Here is a 23,663-nt window from a genome sequence, read left to right as displayed (position 1 = left end):
TTTTCATATTTCCAAAGACAAAGTTATATTGGAATATCTTGTACAAAGTGTTCACTAGCGTTTAATACTCATAAACGGTAGGTATGAGAAAAAATTAGAGACTGCTTTTTGTAAACAACATGATGGTGCATGAAATTGTTTTGTATTTGCGCTGTTTCTGTTCAATGCAAGCAATGGAATAAAATTTATTTTGATAATCAAACGAAATGCGAAAGTTAAACGCATTCTACAAGTTGAAGAGTCAGTAGCAAGAGTAAAAGTTATTAAAACTGAAAATTTTCCTCACGAGGAACATTGTGCCAAACTGAATCGACAAATATCACTGGCAAATCTGCAACACTGGTTTTTATTGCCCGAAATATTTCAATTACGCTCATCTTATTTTTTATATTTTATATTTTTTATATTTTATATCTACCTGTACAAAATCGACGGCTAATAATTCAATTATACTAATCAGCTATAAATAAAAGGAACGATCGCTCCCCTTCTAGATCGACGTTCACCATCGTGATCTACACTTCTCGAGACAGGCGATCTGTTATTTCCTCAATCCTATGATGAGTATATATCGGAGCGCGGTATCGACGATGATATTTATTTCCAAAGGTATTACATTATAATTAGATCGAGACGTCAGATAAGATGAAGGGAACACTTTGCTCCGGCAATGGATCGGTTTCGCGCGCACCATACTAAATGAAATGTAAATTCCGCTGTGGAAAGATCGGCTATCGGACGAGCGGCGCGAATGAAATGCAAATTTCGATTTGATACATGTAGATGAGAAATTCGATACCGAAAGTCGTCCCTCGGTTTCCCATCAGCGACGTCCATCTCTCCTCAATCTATTGATACGTCATATCATCGACGCCATCCAAAGTTTGGGTTCAATAATCAATTGTTTTCTAATCGTTTCTGTAATCGATTACTGAATGCAATCGTAACCATTGTTAAAAATAAATCAATAGCGATCAGCAATTGTGATTAATTCTTTTTAATTTGTAATCATTGATCATTTAGTAATTTTCAAATCATTAAGCGATTGATTCGTGTTTCATTAGAATCTGTATTATATATTTGTACTGTATGTATTGGAAATTTATATGTTACAGAATTATACATTATGCGCATGTTTATGTTTCTCGTGTCTCTTCGGTAGAAAATGTATTACTAAAACCTGTACTTTTCAGTTTCACAATGAAACTTGTATTTGTAGGCGATCATATGGGACGATCATAGGAACGAACTGTTTATGTTTGTGTCTGGGGGATGACTGATCAGACGACAATCCGACAGTCGAATAAAGACTTTTGGGAAGGAAATACTTCATGCCTCGAATTCTTCACCCTTTATCCATTACATATTATTGCTCATATTATTGTTTGTCGAAGCTAGTATATAGTTTTGCATCATTATAAATACGTTTACTTAACGTAAAGAATTCCTACGCACATTCTTTTTTGCATATTGTATTATATTTTATGTTATATTTTTGCAATATTATATTATATTTTATGTTATATTTTTACAGTATTATATTAGATTTTATATTATATTTTTGCAGTATTATATTATATTTTATTTATATTTTGCAGTATTATATTATATTTTATGTTATATTTTTACAGTATTATATTATATTTTATTTATATTTATTTATATTATATTTTATATTATATTTTTGCAGTATTATATTGAGAGTTTTGAACTTGATGCAAATTCTTTGCTCGAATCGCTGCATCATTGTGTAATTTGACGTTCACAAAACTGCGTATTGCTGTCGACTGAACATTAATCGGCAAGGGTACTCCTAAAGGATCTCCCTAAGTGCTCTATATCTGCTTTTTACAATTGGATACTCAAGGACAGAGTTATATTTCGATTATATTTCGAAATAATAATTCCCAATTTCTATCTATTTGTGCAAAAATGATATGGACTTTTTTAACAATATAATATAGAGATATTATGTAAATAATGTTTATTTAATAGGAATAATGATAATAGAGCAATAAATAATTAAACAAGACAAGTAACATTTAATCAACACGAATTAACAACAAATAAACTCTTTCAACAACACAATTGACAGTTTTAATAGCACTTTCTGAATACTCTCTCACGACTCTCTCAACTCGGTTTTTCAAAAAGAAAAGCGCTCCATACCTACGTTGTGCTTTTTGCATTCATATTTTGTGTTTCTATGATCAACGAACAGACCATGTTATATTACATTCATGTTTTATTGTGTTTCTATGATCAACGAACAGACCATGTTATATTTAAACATAACTAAAATTATAACTATTACAGATTAATTATATAACCGATATACTACAATAATATTCTGTATACTGTACACCGATATTGTACTAAAGACCCTTGTCCATTTCAGAGTTACTCTCGAGAGTACTCTCAAACGTTGCGTCCATTTGAGAGCAGCTTTGAGAATTTTCACTTTCCGAGAAAGACTCTCGGAAAGAAATACTCTCCGAGAATTTATTATACAACAAAACTCTCAAAACTGTGTTCATTTGAGAGTTCGTTGTCTCTGGTCCTACTCGCTGTGGTGTAGTTTAATTCGAAACATGAATGTGAACAGTGACATCGCTATCATGGAGGTGCAAAAAATATGTGCCCTCATAGTTGCCCATAATATTTTAAGAAAAAGGAAAAATCAATATAAACAGGAAGAGCTCAATAATTTAAATTATTATATAATATTTAAATTATTATATAACAATTATATTGGGGGATGGGCAAATTCTGGGAAAGGGCCCAACAATTGCAACTAGATGTCCCAAGTGGTCTACCATAAACTGTAGAGAATTTAAGGCCTGGGACTTGGAGGACTTATGGCGAGTCCTTATGGTCAGGCCTAGCGTTTAAGATACTACGGCATGGATGCGTTTGTGTGTATGTATGGATGAATAACGAATCTTTGGGCAGATAAAGAACAGAGTGAGTATCGAGAAGCCAAAGAGAACAGAATGAGTGTCGAGAGAGCAGAGAGAGGGGAGCCAGCAGAATGAGAGGAGACAGTGAGTTGAGGATTGCGCGAGAGAGAAAAGAGAGTGAATTGAGAGTCGCGAGTCTCATATCATAGCGAGTTTAATAATTAAGCAAAACGCCACTTTATAATCATTATCAAACAAATTTTCTTTATTTAACTTTAAATAAACAACTATTTTTTATATAAAATTCCTACAAATTGGGATTTCAAGCCGAGATTCCTACAAATTAGGGGATCGTCCGAGAATCCTACAATACTATATAATATCTATATATAATATTTAAATTATTATATAATAATTTAAATTAAAATTAAATTAGTTCAATAATTTCACTTTTTGACCACACTATTTTTATTATTCATTATTCTGCTCGCACGAGAGTACTCTCAGGATTTCGAAATCGTTTCGAATTCTGAGAGCAGTATAATAGTGTGTTCATTTGCGAGCACATAGGTCGCGACACGTCGATTCTCGGACAGTAACTTTCAGAAACAGTATCATCCATTTGCGAGAAATAGATTTTCGAGAGCAATTAGCGACAGTTTACTTTCTAGTGGACACATAGCTTAACACAGTGACAGACACCCGACTCATATAGGAACATGTAGGAGCATCTAGGAAGAAATAATAATCACATGAATAATAAAGTTATATTTATACATTTACGTATTTTTTTTTTTTTTTTTTTTTTTAATCAGTTATTTAATGTCGCATCAACTTTGTAGGTTATTAGCGACATCAGAAGGAAGGATTTTTTATATGTTGTTGTAGATCTTAGTGTGTTTCAAATATTGTAGCAGGCTTGATGATGATCCACTGTCCAACCATTAGGTTGTTTTTTAAGGTGGGCTTGACTCTGAGTTGTTTTCGTTGCAGTAGATATACTTTGCATAGTAGTATGAGATGGTCTATTGTTAGGATCGTCTTGCACCGTTCTCAGAGTGGTTGGTCATCATTGGTGAGTATGTTTGTGTGTTATTTTTGTATGATTATTCTAGATATTATAACTTGGTCACGTCTTTTTAGAGTGGGTAGTATATTCAGAGACCGAATCGGTATTACGGATACCGGAAAAATACCGGTATTTTTAGGTTGCTATTCGATACCGGTTTGATGAAACCGAAATATTGCGAATACCGGTATAACGATGTTAAATTGGTAGATGTGTTTCGGTATGAATCCGCTATAATACCGGTAAATAAAATAGTAATATATTAGAAAAGGAAAAGGAGACAATGATTAAATGTTTTCACAAAGTTGTATAGTAAATTTGACGACGCTTATACACGTACACATTATTTATTTTTATTAGCTTTTTTATTAGTTTTTTATTTTATTTTATTTATATTAGCGGCTAGCAGATGTCGGAGAAAATCGTTTTCTCAGAAATGCAGTTAGGAGAATTTACGACTCACGTGTCACCTATGCTATTGAATTGTGAAGGCCAAGTTTATTTCTTACAGTGCATAAAGACCAGACATCTGCATTCGAAGTTTTTAGTAATTCGGCCACAATAGCATTTCCGCGAAGCGTCGTAGGAAACTCTAGGTTTCCAAGGGCCCACTCAGACCTACGTTTGAAAAACACATGGAAACCTAACCCTGCTACACTGCCATAAATTAGGAAAATCAATGCAGCCCCACTCTCGGAAAAAGCACTTACGAACGCAAGGAGTAGGCGGCGCAATTTCTTGAAAAAACCTAGTCAAATAGAGAATCGAGTGATAGGTTTGTGTGTGGTAGAGGATTGTCGAATTTGTTGCTTCCTTAGCAGCTTTGTCCGCTCTTTCGTTCATTTCAATTCCTGTGTGGGATGGGACCCATATTACTGTAATTGAGACCCATATTACTGTTATTGCTTTTTAATGATTCGATGTAGGCGCTTTGGCATTTCGTGGATGGTTGTATTGTTTGTCCATTGGTTTAGAATTAAGGCGATAGCATTTGTGCAGTCACTGGAGATGGCGAATTTTTCTATTGTGGTATTTAGATGTGGTTTCGAGGGCATGTTTTAATGCGTTAAGTTCATCAGTCAGGATGGCCGTGTCTTGGTGGAGCTTGACTTTTGCGGTTGAATGTTCGAAGACGATCGAGTAGCCGGTGTCATTTTGGGTTTTTGAGTCATCTGTACAGATATGTGTATGGTTTTGGTATCTCTGGGATAGCTCTCCGAGAACAGGGATTTGAATGTGTTAGGGTTGGTTTGTTTTTTGTCATGTTTGCGTAAATCAGTGTCGGTTGTGATTACAGGGACAGTCCACGACGAAAAACTGGATATATTTCTTGGGGTTGCCAAGATGACTTTGGTGTTGAGATCGTGTTCATATTGGGAAATTCTATTATAGAATGGGAGTGCGGTTCTTTTCGGGCGTGTGGTGGTAATTATGTATTATTGCAGGAATTACATAAAATTTACCGGTGTTGTGTCGATACAACATGCCAATTACAGTTATCGCGAATAGTTGCGTATTTATTGTTATTACCTACGCAGAAGCAACACCGAGCTTGCTTTTGCCCTGCTACTTTTGTTTTTTTTTTTTTTTTTACGATGTTCCTCCTCGTCAACATTTTTATACAATCCTATTTGCTTTTATTTATGACTTCATTATCAATGAACAAATGGAAAGATTCATCTATCGTTTGAATATGTTCACTTTTTGTTGTCAGCGAACATTGACGCTGTATCCTTGCTAGGTCCAATACGTTGCCAATTACGTCCAGATTCCTGGTTCTCTGAAACTACATTATCCACAGTTTCTGATGTACTGTCTTCTTGCATTTCGGCACTATTTGATGCACTTCCGTTGTCTGATGATTGTTCATTCAGGAACGTCTTATGCAAATTGAGCGAAAAAAGACAAAGAAAAATTGCTCGTTGGCAATGAAGACATTGCATCAACGAATAGAAACAATGGAAAAAAGTAATAAAAAGAACAAAAATAATAATAAAGCAGTGCTAAAAACTAAAATCTAAATAGTAAATACAAAAACAGTATAAAATACTAAATACTGGAAACGAAAATAGTACAAACTATTAAATACTAAAATACAATGCTACAATACTAAAACAATAATAAAAACACCGAAACAAAAAATAAACTTTGAAATAAAAAATTGTTTCGATTTGCACGTCTTTCTTCCTCAGAGCGTTACCAGAAACTGGTCTTTTTTGTCTTCAGTCTTCGTCACTTCGGCACTTTGGCACTTTTTAACACAAGCAGCTCCAATCACTGTGTATTAGTATGCGGGTATCCGAAAATTTCGGGTTCGGGTCGGACTCACACAAAGTCGGGCGGGTAACCCGAAGATTTTGGGTAGCCCGATGATTTCGAGTTGGAAAAAGTTCAAGGGAAACATATCCAAAACTGTCTCCCAATATTATCTAATGTATTTCGCATTAATAAATATACTTGTGAAATTAACTTAGGAGCACTTAAACTAGGATTCACTTTTATTTTTCTTAGAATAATGCGTTTGTCTCGGTCGTTAAATTTTCGTGGCCGACATTTCTGAGGAATTGATTCAATTCGGTCTTCATTATTGTATCTCCGTACAATATCAGCCACGGTAGTACTCACTCTTTTACTTAATTTTAAAAGATGACCGATTTCTCGATAAGTTTTTCCTTTTTCTCGGTGAAAAATAACTAATTGTCATACGTCAATAAATCGAAAGACGAGTTAATACAACGATTAATCGAAGAACGGAACAATATTTCGCTGAATTACTTAAAGAAAATTACTGGAAATATGCCTAGACGTCTGCGATATGTAATTGAAGTTAAGGGCTACCCAACAAAATATTAATTATTGTTTATGTTAATAATTTTCAGGTTTGAATATTATAGTTCTTCAAATGTCCGAATATTTATGCCACACTATATTCAGTTTATTGTTTGATATTAAGAAAAGTATGTGCAATAAATAAATAAAATTTATGTTACTATAAACTATAATGAATGTTCTAATATATTATTAAAAAGAAAACTTACTATTATAAACAATCGAAGCCCACAACAATATTTTGAATAGCATGATATCCGAATATTAATAAGAGTCACTGTATGTATTTCGCTGATGGTTTTAGTGATAGAAATATAGACATTAATTGGTGGAAATGCAATACAGTCAGATTTCCACTATTGTCTTCAGCTGCAAAAAAATTTTTCGCTCTGCCTCCCATTCAAACTACGAGTGAAAGACTATTTTCTTTATCCGGAAATATAATAATACCAACTCGAGCGAAATTAATATCACAAAATGTTGAACAATTATCTTTTTTACATTATCGTTTAGAGTAAATATTATTAAATTTGAAGAAAAAAAAATATATGTATATTAAATATTATGAATAATTGATTTCGATAACGCAATATAATCCCTATCATATCCTATTTGAACTTTTTCCAACTCGATCCGAAATAGACAGATTGCATTATTCGAATAAGATTTCGAATAAATTCTTCGAATAACATTTTATTCGAAATATTTATTGAAATAATGTGAAGAAAAAGAATCAGGAGTCCTTTTTTTACAATTTTGGTTTATTCAATAAATTTGTTTTTAGTACAATTTTTTGTTCGAACATTTTGTTAGTTAATCTATTTGCATTAGGCGAGTTTGTTATTATTGCAAATGAAAACAAACGCTCTACTGGAGCAGAAGATGGCGAAAGAGTGTTATAAAATAATCAAAAATATATTTTTAATTATGGGATATTCATTCAAAGATATGTAATCATTTCTATTATCTGTAAAAAATTGTAGTACAAGAATTTTTACGTTATCATTTATTTGTAAATGATGGTTGGTTGAAGTAGATTCCGCTTTATTAAATATTAAAAGCAAAGCAAATTTATTAAATAAACCAAAATTGAAAAAAAAAAAATGTACTCCTGACTCTTTTTCTTTACATTATTTCAGTAAATATTTTGAGTAAAATTTTATTCGAATAATGCCCAACTGTGTGTTCGAATAATTTTTCTTCGAATAAAATCGTTATTCGTAAGCAACGAATAAATTTGACACTATTTTATTCATTATTCGTTCGAATAAAATATGCCTAACTCTGGATAGGATAGGGATTATATTGCGTTATCGAAGTCAATTATTCATAATGTTTAATAAATATATATATATATATTTTTCCTCAAATGTAATAATATTTATTCCAACTACAAGTGAAAGACTATTTTCCTTATCCGGAAATATAATAATATCAACTCGCAAAATTAATATCACAAAATGTTGAGCAATTATCTTTTTTACATTATCATTTAGAGTAAATATTATTACATTTGGAGAAATGAAAAATATATATGTATATTAAATATTATGAACAATTGATTCCGATAACGCAATACAATCCCTATCATATCCCATTTGAATTTTTTCCAACTCGATCCGAAATAGACGGACTAACCGAAATAATCAGGTACCCGAAATCATCGGGTTATCCGTACACCCCTAATGTGTAACGTAATTGCATTCGAGTGGCTCCCAACACTGGGTCAAAAATGACTCCAGCACAGTATGCGGAGGATTAAATATACTTAAAAAATATTGAGACAATGTTGCAATTTGGGACAAAGAATTCTCGACGTGTGTGTAAACTTCACGCGTAAATACGATAATACATTCCACAATGACAGTTACGAGGTATTAGAACAGAGAAATACTTATTGGACAGAAAATACTTATAGAACGAAAAGCAGAAGAAGAAAAAAGGAAAATAGTTATTAAACAGGAAATACGGAAAATAAAAACTCTGTACTAAATAGAAACTTAGATACTTAAAATAGATATTCTTCTTTTTAATCGACTATCGATCGATGCGAACCTGTTTGTCCACGAGTCCCAATCATTTCAAATCGATCGAACATATCAATTATAATCAAATACCATTAACATTTGCTTCAATATCAACGAAGAGAAATCAATATCAGAAAGAGATATCCAACGCTGGTACTAAAGTTAACGGACCAAGCACGCAATCGAACGTATTCGAAACTAATCGTTATGAGGCGCGTGTATGCATGTGTACGTATCTGTATCTTCGAGAACTTCTTCATTAACGCGAACAGGATTCGTGGTATAGGTGTGGTTCGTTGACTTTACTATCATCCGTTGATTCGCAATGACTATTAGCATCGCGACTTGTTTCAAAATCAATTAGCTATCTCACGTTCAAGCATAAATACGAATGACTTGCGAGCGAACTTATCGTAAACGATCCTCCGTCTATTGGACCGTACTTATTTGTCACCGATAAGGACATGCGTATCGATCGTCGAGCACCAAGTTTTATAGCATATTTGAATAGAATTTCAATGAACGAAGAACCGACGTGATTTTAGTTAGATTAAGAGTGAGCTTTTACATGTGATTTGGCGAGTTAAGAAATAATTCAATCCAAATAAATAGAGGAAGTACATTTGGAATATCAGTTTATTTGAAATGAAAAAAAAAAAAAAAAAAAAAAAAAAACTATGACAGAATGATGGGAACAAATAAAACTACATAATATCATAGGTAAAAGTTACTTAAATTAATAAATAAATTACGTTATTCATACACGTAAAATGTGCAAAGATTACATAAAATTTATATTCGTAAATATTTATTATTATTATTTTACTTATTATTTTCAATTTTCTTTATATCACTGTCAAATCATTTTTCATTTTAACATTCATATTAAAATTGTTCTTGATTGTTAACTTCATTACAAATTGTATTAACATAATTATATTTATCAGTTACAGCATAATAATTCTTCTTGATTTTTATGTAATTCATTAAACTGCGAAAATACATTTCACGTCAACTAAAAAATAATAATTTTTATAAAATTCCGAAATCGAAATAATACAATAATACTATTATATTCTTTATACTTTGACAAATAAATGTTGTTTCTCGTTAAATTTCTATTTGTTACGAAGTACTTCAATGTCTTTCACTTCTGACATTTTCAGTCGTATGATCGGATAATTTTTGAGGAAGCATCTGTTATTTTTTCTTGTGTCAATTTTTGATGTAACAGTCTATTTTGATGTAACATTATTTTCGTGTTCTTCTTCATCTCTTCGTACCTTTCAATTTCGTTCAATTTCGTACCTTGTGACGAACAATCGTCACTTTTTGTATCTTTCATATTTTAACTAGCATTATCTGATTTTATATCGTGTGTATCGACTTCGGAAGTTACATTTTTTAATTATTCTTTTACATACTTCTTTGTTTTTCGCTTTTGTACTACTAGATTTTGATTGGTTATCCTGATAATGTACATTATTACTATGATTACGTTTAAAAGTTTCAGTTTTATGTGTACTATCTATTTTCAAACAAATAAAAACAATTAGAAAATCCATGTACTGACTAACATCAAGAAACTCTAAGCTAAGCGTAAAAAATAAGCTACTAATCTACAAAATTATAATTAAACCTATTTGGACATACGTGGATTTGGTTTTATGTTGTATGTGTGAGAATGCATGAGAGTCGAGCGAAGGCATGAGTGTTGTGAGAATTGCGAGTGTGTTGCGTGATGCGTTTTTGTTCAGAAGCGAGCAGGAGAGTATTCATTGCGAGTCTAAGTTAAAAAGTAATATTGATCTGTGAGAAAGTGAATTCGTAAGTGATAGTTATTATGTACATTATTCAATTTATATATATATATATATTAAACATAATTAAGAGTGTGTATTTTATTTAATTCACTCACAATACGGGCTACAAATCTCGTGCATGGCAGCCAAGTCGAACATAAAAAAGATAGAAAATCTACAATCCATCATTCTACGTACAATACTAGACGCTCAATGGTATGTCAGAAACGATGACATAAGAAAAACCCTAGGAATACCAACCATTAAAGAGGAAATACTAAAGTGCGCAAGAACACATCAACAAAAAATCAAAAATCACAGAAACCCCTTGGTAAAAGACTGTTACTCCCTATTAACCAGAAGACTGAAAAGGAAACACCCGCTAGACCTTACTAACTAACAGATGGAATACAGCCAAACATGTATAAAACGGAACTAATCCCATAAAAAAAACTAGTGATTGCTGATAACTGTATCGAAATCCACACGATCTCAAACAAGAATAATATTAAAAAAAGTGAAAATAATTGTAACTGAACAATTAGACTTATACACACGGAACAAATAAAAAAAAAAAACTATCTATTTCTTTACGTGTTTCTATCGAGCATTTGGTTGATTTATTTTCCTTTTCTAGGCTACTTACGAACAGTATTTATATCTCTATTCTCAATATGATTAATATTATCTTTGACTTCTATAATTTGATAATGTGAAGGAACATTCATAATTTCTATAAATATACAACTGGAATTTTTAGAACTCCCTGCAACGTTATTAACGTGTACTGTTCCTTTTGCTTCTTGTTCTTTTAAAGTCTTTTCTGTTTCTTTTAACTTTTCCTCTAAAAGTATCTTTTCATTTACCAATATTTCTTTTTCGAGAGATTACTTACATTTAATGCCTCTTGCGATTTTTATTTTTCTTCGTTCAATTTTCTTTTAGATTCAATCTGTTCGTTCTCCAATTTCTCTAATAATTCTGCATACATGTGTTTTATACATTGCTCTTCAACATCGCCATATTCTATTTTCTCTAGCACTGTAAGTTGTCTCCAACACTGTAAATTGCCTTTTCAGATCTTCAGTATCTTCTTCTACTTTGAAAATCCATTTTGTGCTCAAAATTTTCTTGTTTTATATATTCTCAACCCATGTTTTATTTTCCTCTGGTGTTGTTAAGATTTCAAACTTTTCTAGAGCTTGTATGTTTTCTATTTCTTTTGAGTCCTATCTTTTTGTACTCTATTTTGTGTATTAATTACAGCTTTTGTTATTTTTACTACATTTTTATCTTCTTTTGTTACCAAGAGGCCTGTTTTACTTGATTTTACTGTATCTATTATATATAATTCATTTTCCTCTTAAGTCTTCTATAACTGTTGCATTGTTTTTAAGTACTTTCACCTTATTTTCGGTACACCTTACTACTCCTCCATTTTGGATAACTGCATCTACTGAGAGTAAGTTTTTTGTGAGTTCTGGAACTAGCAAGACATTTTTTAATTTACATTTGTCGGTTTCGACGTCTCACATGGCCTCACATTTCATTGCTACAGATCGTTTTGCTGTTGCTATTATTAGATTTTGGATAATGGAATTAACATACTTATAATTTTGGAAAGGTTCATTCTGTTGCAATCATGGTCGAGTACAAGATCTATTGTCGGACTATTGAGGAAAAGAATAGAATAGAATGCTTCTTGCTTCTTCCAAGCATGTCCTTGTATGTTTTTGATTATCTTTTCCAGGTGGAAGGAGAAGGAGCATAGATGACCAACTACTGGATCTTGCTCTTGTGACTAACTATTCATAGTCCACTTTTATGTGGACTGTTATTAACTTAGTGTTTGCACCGAGTACCGTAGCAAAGAGAACCATACAGGAGTTACTGCTGACTCACACCGATACTTCACTACACATACAGCGGCTCAAACTCGAGACCCCCACCAGTACTGTACAAGCTTTAGACGTTACTATAATACAATTTAATAGATTTCGAGTTATGCTCGGATTTTCGCTGTATGTATACAAAAAAATAATAGATTGGTAAATTATAAAAAAATTATATGTATTGCGAAGTATTGCATTCCTTACATATAATTTTTTGGATTTTTGTTGAGTGGGCATTACAAACATTTCTTTTGCATGAATCGCATATAGGCGAGTATCTATTATTACTTCCTATACAGAAACAGCACCTAGCACGCTTCTGACTATCTAATTTTCGTTTTCTTATAATTTTTCTTCTGGTCGCTTCTATTGCATTTTTGTGTAGTCCTGCGCTGTGATTCTCAAATTCTATAGCTCTTCTATTTACATTTTGGGTGGTCAGTTTTTTGGTTAATCGTTGCAGAAAGATCTTTCTTCTGATTTGTCCTAAATCTTCATTTTCCCATGTCAGATATTTGGTTTTCCATATATTAAAAGCCTTGTAGGCGGCAATATCTATATAGTGTAAAAATAATAGCCAACGGTGGGTGCAACGTCTGCAAGAATACTCTCTTGTTAGTTTATCTAACACATCTACTCCACTTTTCGTGGAATTATAATACTTCATTATGGTCGGTTTAAAATTTTCGGCTGCTGTGGATATATCATACTCATAATGTAATGTTGATAACACACTTTCGCGGCTTTGGAACCTAATCCAAACCAAACCCAAACCTAACCCAAACCAGAGTTAAATTTTCTGTGAATAAAAATTCTGAAGAGTATTGTTTGTGATTTTTTTTTATATGGGGGTTTAGAGTCGCATCGACTGCGAGGTCTTTAGCGACGTGTTGGAATTATCTCTTTATAACTGATCTAGTAGTTGGATCTCCTTTAGGTAGTTGATAACGTTTTTTTGTTGTTTCTGGTAGGTTAGAGCGGTGTTTTCGTTTAATCCGTATTTACTTCTTATATTTCGGTATTTTCTGCATTCGTGTAGCAGGTGTTGGGTGGTGATTTGTTGGTTGCAGGTGTTGCAGAAAGGTGGTTCTGTTTTGCTTAGGAGGTATTGTGTGACCTTGGAGTATTGTCCGATTCGAAGCCTAGTCATAGCTATCCATTTTTTTCCACTTATATTGTTGTTTGGTATTTTTTGGTAGAAATGGTGTGCTACGTCGTGTATTTTGGTTCTATTTGCCGTAGTCCAAATTCTGTTCCATTCTTCTCTTTCCGCTTTGGTCGTTTGGCTTCGTTTGTTCGGTTTGTTGTTGCTTCTTTGGCTAAGGAGTCGGCTTTTTCGTTTCCTTCAATTCCTTGGTGTGACGGGATCCAGGTGATTATTATTTGTTTATGGTGGTAAGTTCGGTGTATGTTTCCTGAACCATTTGTGTGACTTCATGCCTATTGGTGTTTGTTATCGCGTTTATTGAAGTCAAGGAATCTGTATAGATTACCGCCGATTGATATTTGTTTTCTTGGATGTGCCGTAGTGCTTCAAGTATCGCGTATGCTTCAGCGGTCAGGATGGATGTGTGTTTGGAGAGTCGTTGTTTTTTAGTGAAGTTTTCTGTGACAAGTGCGAATCCTACTCCGTGTTTAGTTTTGGAAGCGTCTGTATAGATCTTGTGGTAGTTCTTGTAGGTATTGTTTAGTTTCTGGAAATCCTGTTTGTGTTCTATGTTGTTTTTTTCATTTTTTTTTTTTGTGTGTTTAGCCAGGTCGGTGTTTGTTTTTGGTGTTTTTAATGTCCATGGGGCTATTTTTCCGTGGTTGCATTCGATAATTGGTGTTGAATTGATGATTTCTGTTGTATTGGGATATTTTTTTAGTCTTGTACGGAATGGTGCCGGAAGTCTTGAGTTTCTGTTGTGATGGTTCGTTAATCTGCCGGCAAAAGTGTTGTTGTATGTTGGGTTATTCGGTGTTGACGCTATTTTTATAGCGTATCTTAGACTGAGTAATTTTCTTCTTTGTTTGCGATTTTGTATTTCTAGTGACTTTATTAAATCTCGTCTATTTTTCCTCATTGTGTCAACCAAAAAAATGTTATTTTTCAGTAATTCCTCCCCCAAACTAATGTCCGTGAAGAAATTATTTGTTGTTACACAGCGTCCTGAATTATTCCAAAAATTTATCAACTGTTTGACAACGTGTTATCTTTGTAGATAGACGTTAGATAAACATCCATATTACAACAGTAATAAGTTTTTGAATCGCAAAGCGTCCACATTTTTATCCCATATTTTCCGGGCTTGCTTGGCATATGTATTCTGAAAGAACATCTGCCGCGAAATGTAACCAGTTGTTCATCAACACAACCAACTTCTGTCGCATCGTAACAATCCTTACAATTTTGTGAAAAAATGTTTGTTACTTCTCTCAACGGTGCTCACTTGTCTTTTACTTTTCTTTCTTCGCGAGTGGCGGAATCATCAAACCGAACATACCGTATATCTGTAAAACGGTTACGCGACATTATTGCTGCATTAAAGTGCCGAGATAGTTCTTCGTCTACTTTCCATAGATCTTTTTTACTCTCACGAGATTCTCTGAATCGACCAATTATTAGTAGAAATCCAAAGAATGCGTTGAGATCTGCATGATCTACTGGTTTCCATTGTTCATTTGGTGGCATATTCTGCTTTGCCTTCTCATTGGTGTGTTGGATGATGATGTCCATAAGTTTTTCATTAATAAATAAATGAAAAGACTCTTCCATCGGATGCACATGTTCACTATTTTTAGTCAGTGAACACGAGAAGGATGTTGAATATTTACGCCATTCTTAGGAGAAGTGTCCTGAAAATTCATTTTGATCATTTGAAACTGTCTCTTCAATGGTTACTAGCGTATCTGCTTCATCAGAATCATAATCTGAAATCTCTGACTCAGCATCGTTTAATGCACTTCCTCCATCCGAAGCTTCTTCGCCATTGTGGACATCTTTCTCAAATTCGTCATAGGAAAATTCGTTGTTTGATGATAGACATTGTGTTTCAGTGCAACGATGATATTTCACTAACTATAAAAATATTACATGTATGATACCACTAGTCTGGGAGATGCTGTTTCTCTTCTCATGAAAAACTGACTGAACGTTGCTACGTGACATTTTGGTGCCAACCAAGGATCCTTTTTCCTAGGTTTGGCTTTGTTTCTACCGAGCCTTTTCTCATGTCTCAGAAGGCAAGAGAAAGTGCCATAAAATGGGAGAATGCAAGGATATCTAGAAATTCTCGGCAGGGTTGCATAGAGCGTCACGTTTCTGCGGAGCTGTGGTGGTGTCATTTTTCGCCTCACACAAATATGTAGCTTCTCACTGTGTGCGTAATCGTTTTCAAAACAACGCGGTACGACGAGTCACCAGTGACTCCGGCATGGTACTCGTAGGGTTAAATACAATCCATCTTTTCCTCTTGAGCCTTCCATAACCGTTGCATTGTTTTTAAGTACTTTCACCTTATTTTCGGTACACCTTACTACTCCTCCATTTTGGATAACTGCATCTACTGAGAGTAAGTTTTTTGTGAGTTCTGGAACTAACAAGACATTTTTTAATTTATATTTGTCGGTCTCGACGTCTCACATGGCCTCACATTTCATTGCTACAGATCGTTTTGTTGTTGCTATTATTAGATTTTGGGTAATAGAATTAACATACTTATAATTTTGGAGAGGTTCATTCTTTGTTGCAATCATGGTCGAGTACAAGATCTATTGTCGGACTATTCAGGAAAAGAATAGAATAGAATGCTTCTTGCTTCTTCCAAGCATGTCCTTATATGTTTTTGGTTATCATCGTCTCCAAGTGGAAAGGGAAGGAGCATGACTAATTACTGGATCTTGCTCTTATGACTAACTATTCACAGTCCACTTTCACGTGGACTGTTACTAACTCAGTGTTTGCATTGATTCAATATTGTCCGGGTTTGTCATCCAACACTATTTCTGAGTTTGTCGGTTTCATATTAGTTAGACGTTCGATGTCGTTCACCATGTGATTTGAGGCTCCCGAATCTACGACCCATCCGTTACATTGAATAAAATTTGTAAGGAAACACACTTTCTCATTGAGTCTTTCTGTTGCTGCGTTGTTTCTTCTTCTGAAATAGCAATCCTTTTCTCCATAATCTGTCTTCTTGCATATTCCGCACCTTTACATATTTCTAGATACGTGGCTCTCTTTGTACCATTAAAAGAATGGTTCTTATTTCCGTGTTGTTCCTTATTTCCTGTGTAGCTGTTACCTTCAAATGATCTAGCCCTGCAGTCTTTAGCTATATGGTTAGAACTGTTACATTTAAAACATCTTCTGAGCATCGATTTAAAGGCTACTTGTTCTTCAAGATTGTCATTTGACTCTAGTCTGTTTTCCCCGAGTTGCAGTCTAGAAATTACATTGGTTAGCGTTTTTTCTTGTGCAAATGTGGAATCCGCACTTACGAAATGATTATACTGTCTCGGTGTTAAGGGCAGTCTCGACTGTTGTCGATCCTGTTCCTATGCTTTTGGCGCGAAGGACTCAAGGATCACCCATTGTTGTGGGAAAAGAGTGAATGTCACGTTATCTTGCTCCGAGTTGTTGTCTGATAAGCCTGGAGGATAAGGCTTACAACACGTGATTCCTAGTAGAGTCAAGAGCGGTGTACAAAATGACTGCTGTCGAATTGTCGACATCAGTGTGATGCACTGGCAAGATGGTGGCACGAGCAACTAACTTTGCGACCTGATTAGGTTGAAAGTACTTGAAAGAAAGACCCTGTTCCTTTTTTTTTTTTTTTTTTAATTAGTTAGTATGTCTTGTCTGCAGTACCTTGGGCTTGGAGTGCATGAAGATTGATATTAGTTTGTGGATATGTGTGTGGTTTGTTTGCATGATGAGGTGAGGTTAGGCTTGCAGGAAAAGTATTAAATAACCTGCAGATTCCTTGATACGGTTTGAATCTGAAGGTTTTGGTTCGGGTTGTTCATTAGGTTATTGTGTGTTTAAGTAATTTGATCTTGACTTGAATAATATGTTTTCGACTTGATAGTTGCCTGTTTCCTCGATGAGGGGGTTTTGATAGTTGTTGTAGGCTCCGGATAGTGAGTTTTGAATATACTGCTTGATCGTGGGGATGTTGACTAATTGATGGAGCTGTGCTACGATTTTGTCCTTCTGTTTATTGAGAATTATTCTAAGGAATGTCTTGTTTTGTATGATTTCTATTTTGTTGATGTGTGCTTTAGCAGTAAAGGCCCAGACTTGATATCCATAAGTAATTATTCGTCTTATGCATGTTAGGTAAGATTTTAACGTTTTTCTTGTTGAGTTTGCTATTTCGGGCTATGAGAGGATATATCCTGGATAGTGCTAGATAGGCGAGAATAGTTCTTTTTCTATGGCTTTTGCCCATATGAGTTTATTGTCTAGTGTTATTCCTAGGTAATTGGCCGTATTAGTCCATGGTATGGAGTGTTCATCGATCAGCACTTTATCTGTGACTAGCGGGAAAAAGTGATGGCCCGAGTCTTTTTTGAGTTAATTCTTAGTCTCCAATTTTTCATGTATTCCAGTATGGCGTTGATATGGGTTTATAAATACTTCGTTGCCTGTGTCGGGTTCCATGATGACGCGTATATGACAGTATCGTCCACATATATGGCGGTTTAGGTGTTAGTGGTGGTGGGAATGTTGTTAATGTATATACAGAAAAGCGTTGGTCCGAGTATGGAGCTCTGCGGTACTCCGGCCTTGATGGTGTGTGTTTCTGATTTGGTTCCTTGTACTGATACATAGAATTGTCTGTCTTGTAAGTAGTTTTTGATGATGTTGGTGATTGAGGTGAGAGTTCTGATTTTTCGTAGTTTACAGCAGGACTTCATGCCAAACCGTGTCGAACGCTTTCTCGAGGTCGAGTATCAGTTGTGCTATTTTTGTTTAGTTCTATTGTGGCGTACTCTGTAACTCTTTGTAGTTGATTAATACACGAGTGCTTTTTACGGAATCCGAATTGCTGTGGTATGATTATATTGTTAAGATGCTTGAGAAGATGGTGGTGAATGATTTTTTCTAGTACTTTGCTTAGTGTGTTTAATAGGCTGATGGGCCTGTAGCTGATGGTTTCTGTGGTTGGTTTGGGTACCGGATGAATTTTGGCTAGCTTTCAAGTTTTGGGGAAGTATGATGGTTAGAGACACGCTTTGAGGATGTAATACATTTGCACCATGACTTTTTTAGGAAGATTTTTTAATTCGACGTTTGTGATCTTGTCTGGACCGGGGGTTTGCTGTTTGGTAGCTTTGTGATTATTTTGTGTATGATGTGGGGGGTTATCGTGATATGCGTTGTGGAGAGTGGAAGTATTTCCCTTGTTGGTGGCGAGGACTGGTCAATCGGATTGTTTGCAGGATTGGATTGTGACTTGTCGTTGTGTGTATTGGCGAAGTATGAGGCAAGGGCATTTGCTTTATCTAAGTCCGTGTAGTGTATGGAGTTATCTGCAAATTCATTTAGCAGAGGCATGGGAGGGGTTTTCAGTCCTGTCATCTTGTACGTCTGCCATAGTGTGTGATCTGGTTTCTCTATTTTTTCTAGGCGGTTTTTCCAGATATTGTTTCGGATGATTTTGATTCTTTTTTGTATGAGTGTTGTTAAGATGTTTCTCTGTAGCTTTCTGTGTAGCGGGTACCCTGTCTTCTGGTATTTTCTTCTGTATCTGTTGCGGTTCGTTATTTGCAAATGTGGATCAATGTACCCTGTTTTGTTTGTGGTTTTGGTGAGTCGGGAGGCATTGTAGTCGGCGTAGTGTATGTTCTTCTGGAGCGTGTTAATCTGTTTGTCTATGTCCTCTTGATTACTGATGTGTTGGTTTAGCGGAAATGTGTTGCAAATTTTTCTGTATAGTTTCCAGTCTGTGTATTCCGTTTTTTCTTCAGGTTTTGATTGGTGTGAATGGTTAGAATTACTGGGAGGTGATTCGAAGATAGGTCGTCTATTTATATCGTTTTGAGGTTGTCTATATGTATAGGTGCGGGAGTGAAGGATCTGATATTGGCCTGCAAGAAGGTGATTTTTTAGGGCGACTCCATTGGTGTTCCTGGTAGAGTTATTCTAGAGCTGGTGTTTAGTGTTGAAGTCGCCCCCAGTAATGTATGTTACATGTTTATTTTTATGGGTAACCTGGTTTAGATATTCTGCGGCGATCCTGTATCTGGGAGGAACGTATACTGCGGTAATAACCAGGAGAGGTGTTGTTTTGGTTTTGGTTTTAATTGTTAGGGTTTCCACAGGAGAGATCTAGATGTAGTCCTCGGACGGGATGTTGTAAGTGGCTATCAGGACTCCTCCTCGCCGGAGTTCACTTGGGGCGGAAGTCTTTCCTTCGTACGTTGTATTGAGGGAAGTGGAGTTTGTCGTTGGCTCCAAGTCAAGTTTCGGTGATGATCGCAATGTCTATTTGTGGTTGTGGAGAAATCTTTGCAATTAGTGTTTCTTGTTTTGGATGCTTGTAGCATTCCATAGCATGAGGTTAAGTATATGATTAGTATCCAGCTTCCTTGACAATAAGGATTGTAGCCCTGACTCTTTTGATGTTAGAGATGCATTGGTATAGTGCTTTTATACGAGTTCTAGAATTCTTAGAAAAGTGTCTAAATCAGAGTGTTTGATTTCATCGAGGGCGTTTTCTATGGGGCTGTTGAAGTTTGTGTTTGTGCTTGGGTGTTCTTGTGGAGGTGTTTGCCTCGTTAGTGCGTTGGCGTAGGAGTGTCGTCTATTTCGTGTGTCTGGTGGCAGCGGAGTGTTTATGGGGCTGAGAGTTTTTGATGTAGTTTTGGCGGTGTTAGGTAAGGAGGGATATGATTGCGGGGAAGATTGGTCGGGGGAATAGGTGTTTGGGAGTTACTGGTTCTTGTAGAAGTTTTTGTTGGCCCTTTTTATATTATTGACTTCATTCATGTTAAGACCAATAGGTAGCCTTCGGACAAATCAGGCCCATAAAGCAATATTAGTAATTACCTTATGGGCCTAACGGTATTGCTCAGGGATGCGTCCCTTTTACATTACATTTATGTGTTTGTTGGCCTTGGCTGTAGGGCCACGTCAAAGAGACGCATTTCTAGCTTCTATCCCTGGGTCTTAACACAGATGTTTATAAACCGAGCTAAGGTATCGGGATAAGAGTTGGACCGTCTACGAGGACAGTCTACGAACTCGAGAATTGAAAACAGGCGTTGGCCTTCTGTAGGACGTAGCAGAGACCGCACGTCCGAGCCAGTTAAGTTTACATAGATAATTTATTAAGAGGAAATACTATGTCAAATTATTACCTACACATGTTACATTGTCTGTATGTAACTATTCCGCTCCCAGCGACCGTCGGGAGCGGATCGCGCTGACGCTGGGGGAGTTACTCCGAGTGAGCGCCCCTGAATATCGTTTTTCAGCCCTGGGGTTCGGTTTTACGGTTTTCTATGCGAATTTCATTCTTCTGCCTTCGGTAGAGGTTTTTACTCTTCGGATGGAGTTTCTCTTTATCGAATCACCATTCTTTGCTACCGTTTCGGGTAATCGCAGCCGATTTTGGCCGTTATTCTTCGGTTTCGCGTTTTTGATTTCGGTATCGTTAATTTTTCGCTCGGATTCGATATTTTGCTTTCGGAATCGGTCTACTACGGGCTTTCACTGCCGGAATTAAATTTTCACGTCCGGTTTCGATCTTTCTCATCCGTTTTTGTTCGTTTTCGGTTTTTGAAGCTGGGATTGATATATTCACTCCGGATCCGTTCTTTATGATAAAAAATCCGTCCGACTTTAACTATTTACATGCGTTAACGGGTATATACGCATTCGTGTCCGGGGTTGTACACTCGAATTGTATTTCGGTATTCTCGCTTCTACTTCGGTTTTTCGTATTCGGAACCGGTTTTTCGTAGTCGCGTTCAGTCCTACGTCGTCAGTATTATCGTTCCGGATAACGATTTTCACCCTTAGCATCCGTTTTTCATCTTAGGTTCGGGTGTTTCTACTTCGGATGCAGTCTTTCGGTTTCGTTTTCTGCTTCTCGTCTATAGCTCCGTCGGAACTTGATATCTCCCTACCGCTTGGGATATTTCGCTGTTGACACCGGAATGTCGATCCCGAATATAATTTTTATTTCGAGCGCCCGGAAATCGAATTCGCGCATAATTGGGCATATACTAATTAAATTTTATTTTCAAGTTCATCACCCTCTTGTGCGGGTAGCACTAACATTTATAGTATCATGATGGCACCTCCCAGTTGTAAAAATTCCGGAGGTAAAATAGCTCTCTGTTTGGATCTCCGGGCGGGGGCACAACTGAGAGATGTCATCGTGGCAATTAGCGGAGGAACCAAGGTTCATCGGTCCAAAGCAGCTACGAGTGGACGGAAGGCCGCGCCAGCCATCGAGGAGCGGTACTGCCCGACCACGCGATCCATGTCTGCTAATCCTCCGCAGAAACAGTGTCAAACCGCGGTCGAGTGCACCCCTTCTTCAATCGCACCGACAGCTGTGCAGTTTCTCGAGGTTCGTGGCTTTCATGTCATACTTAACAGAGAAGATTGTAATAAGCCTTTGGGGAAGAGAAGAGACAGCTGAGAAGATAATATTTCAATCCGTAATCCGACGGTCCAATCGGACTGCCGTGAAAAATCCCGCGAATAGCTCCGCGAGTATAACCGCGATCCCATCGGCAACTAAAAAGGCTGCGAAAAAGCCTACTCGCGTCACTGCGCGTAAAGTACCCACACAGGTCGTTCCGAAAAACAAACCGCATCCTGTTCCAGCAGGGCCGCTCTCCAGAATCGCGAAATCGGGAATTAGGATTATGCAACTGAATATGCAACGTTCAGTTGCAGTCACAGGGGAAGTACGGCAGGCGTCTCGACATCATGTTACTGAAGGAGCCGTACGCTGGCAAGGTTGGCACGAGTGGCACCGTACGCTCGCAATATCCGTGGGCAGCAGCAGCCTGTTCGAATCCCAACTTCGAAACATTGTTCCTGTCTCAACTCAGCACTCCCCACTGTTCCTGTGCGAAAGTGCCGACTCCCAATATTTCATTCTATGTCGCGTCTTGCTACTATATATACTCTTGCTACTATTGGAGGTCATGGTTAGTTATTTCAGTAACTAGCCGTGGTCTTCGAATTAGGGAACTTTAGTGTTTCCAAGCAGGCCAGAAGGTGTTGCCCGCAAGGATCAGTCCTTGGTTCCGCCTGCTGGAACATCATGTTTGACGACCTCCACAGGTCACTACAGTCATCGATAGGGAATAACTTTGCCGCCTACGCGGATGATCTCCCCGTCATCATCGAAGGAGACAGTAGGCGAGAGCTGGGATTAAGGGGCCAACAGGTAGCTAACATAATAGACAATTAGTGCACCGGTGTCAAATTAAAGTTATCAGTGTCAAAGAAGGAACACATAATTCTTAAGAGCGACATGACAAAAAGGGCAGCAATAGGTAGAAAGAGGACCAGCGCGACCGGACAGGAAAAGAAAAGCCGTCCGCTCTTCCAAAGCGGACATGGCTAGTAGGCCGCCTACTATCTGAATAGGGCAACACTCGATAAAGTTTAAGCTATCACTTTAGATACATAGGCGTCCACTTTGGTTATCAAATGGGCGTGAGTGCGCACTGCTCACACTTACGGAATAAAATAGGGAAGCTTTTTGGTAAGTTAGCTAGATTAGTCGGTAGCCGATGAGAACTCTTCGCTACGGTGCTTTATCCACTATCTACCGCGGAGTTTTCACTCCCATAGTAGAGTACGGTAGCCTTCGGATGGGCTGATCTATATACGAGCCTTTCTTCGAGAAAGTTCCGTTCTGTGCAGACACAGGTTCTCCTGGCGGTCATCGGCGCGTATAGAATCGCATCATCGGAGAGCCTGTGTGTTATCGCGGGCACGATCCACATCGACCTTCTTGAGAAGCACAGGACGCTCTTCAATCTTCAGAGAGGAAAGGAAGCCGAGGTTAGGGGTAAATTAATTTTCGCGAACGACGAGGCTAAGAAAAGCAGCGAACAAGTAGTAAGTGAGCTGTTCGGAGCGGGGCAATTCAGGTGGAATTCTTCCTACAAGGGTCGCAAGTCGC

The 23,663-nt window shown here is 36.5% G+C and overlaps 1 protein-coding gene and 1 long non-coding RNA gene across 2 annotated transcripts in view; both read right to left on the bottom strand.

The window, feature by feature from the left end:
• Positions 1–23,663, bottom strand: part of LOC122528831 (laminin subunit alpha-1) — a 370,357-nt gene that overhangs the window by 154,824 nt on the left and 191,870 nt on the right. The gene's annotated exons all lie outside the window — the stretch shown is intronic.
• On the bottom strand, positions 12,619–16,761 carry LOC122528834. Its single transcript, XR_006306676.1, has 3 exons — positions 16,749–16,761; positions 15,656–15,659; positions 12,619–12,838 (listed from the first exon to the last, which is right to left on the bottom strand). It is a non-coding gene; the product is annotated as an uncharacterized LOC122528834 (long non-coding RNA).

Source organism: Frieseomelitta varia, unplaced genomic scaffold (assembly GCF_011392965.1).
Source record: "Frieseomelitta varia isolate USP_RPSP 00005682 unplaced genomic scaffold, Fvar_1.2 scaffold_264, whole genome shotgun sequence".
Taxonomy (NCBI): domain Eukaryota; kingdom Metazoa; phylum Arthropoda; class Insecta; order Hymenoptera; family Apidae; genus Frieseomelitta; species Frieseomelitta varia.
Note: the sequence above shows the minus strand (reverse complement) of the source record. Positions and strands in the feature narration are given on the sequence as shown.